Below are 1,351 nucleotides of genomic sequence, written 5' to 3'. Positions count from 1 at the left end.
TACAATCCAACACCATACGTGCTTTGGAAACGCGGGCAGCTGCTTCACAAGGATCCCCTATTTAAGCAGCCTCTCGCACAAATGTGTCCGGTCGTACTGTGCCGAATAAAACATCCGTACTAGACGCGAAAGCCAGGCGCGAAATTTATCGTGTGGATGCGCGCGTTCAATTCTCAAAATGCGCCTGTAAAAGTGTATGTAATTTTTACGGCGAAAGGCCGCTCATCAGGGCATGTTGGCCGCAGTCACAAGCGGCATGCATCTCGGACTTTTGGCTGGCTGCTTAGCCTGAGCCGAATAAGATATGAAAAGATATGAAAGCATACAACGTAGCTTGCAAGAATGGCCACATGCAACGGCTGCCGGAAGAGGAAGCGTTTGGCGAAGCGGCAGTTGTGTGCTAAGCCGAAAGGCGCCTGCTTTCTGCAGCGCAGCGCATACCGCACCTTGTTCCGACTAAAGTCAAATTACAAAGTTGCGCAAAGTATAACTTACATAAACTTAATTAAACATAAGAACAGATAAGACGTTTAGAGCCTTGTCGGTGACATGGACGCCGCTGTTGGCTTGGAACAGATATTTGCTGTGCATAGGGACGTGCCCGCGTTAGCCGTGTTGCAACAGCTCAGGATGGATTTCAGCCAGCAACAGCCTCAAGAGCTGCTGCACAACCACCGGGAATGTCTTCAGTTGGGCACGTGTAGTTTTGGTCGGCAGGGTCGAGCATCGTATGCATTGCGCACAGAAACCAAGGTGCAGCGTCTCTGTAACATCGCCAACATATCCGGTACGCGGTGGCAGGCTTGCCGAGCACGAAATGAAGGGGGGTCGCATCTCACCATTCAACTAAGCATGCATGTGCTCGGTTGAATGCTCGGTAGCGTGCGAGTTTACCTATCAGGATGTTTGTTTGCATATATCCCTCCAAGCGAGAGGGCTTGGACCTATGCTGATGTTCGTTACAAGAAGTGAACTGAGGACTGATGCTACACGTCATGTATACGCGTTGCTTAGCTTGCAACGAGACGCGCCCACGATGAAAGCTTCAGCTACACTCACAATACATTATACTGCTACACTATTCTCTCCAGTCCTACCACATTATATTTCACCGACGTACTTCGGCACCTTCCACATCACCATACATGCTTTGGAAACGTTGCTAGGGCTCCTCCTCCACTTGTTGATGCTGTCACAGCCTGATCTCCACCGCACATGCTGCTTCCAGCCAGGCGGGGCTGATGCAGTTTTTTTTTCATTTTCATTTTTGCCCGTCAATTTTCCAGTCCGAACGGAGGAATAGGTTTTTAGTCGCGGGAATAAAAGTATTCCGAATCTGTAAGGCGCTGGG

This window comes from Volvox carteri, assembly GCF_000143455.1.
Source record: "Volvox carteri f. nagariensis unplaced genomic scaffold VOLCAscaffold_42, whole genome shotgun sequence".
In the NCBI taxonomy this organism is placed as follows: Eukaryota; Viridiplantae; Chlorophyta; class Chlorophyceae; order Chlamydomonadales; family Volvocaceae; genus Volvox; species Volvox carteri.
The sequence above is the reverse complement of the archived record's forward strand: the minus strand, read 5'-3'. Positions refer to the sequence as shown.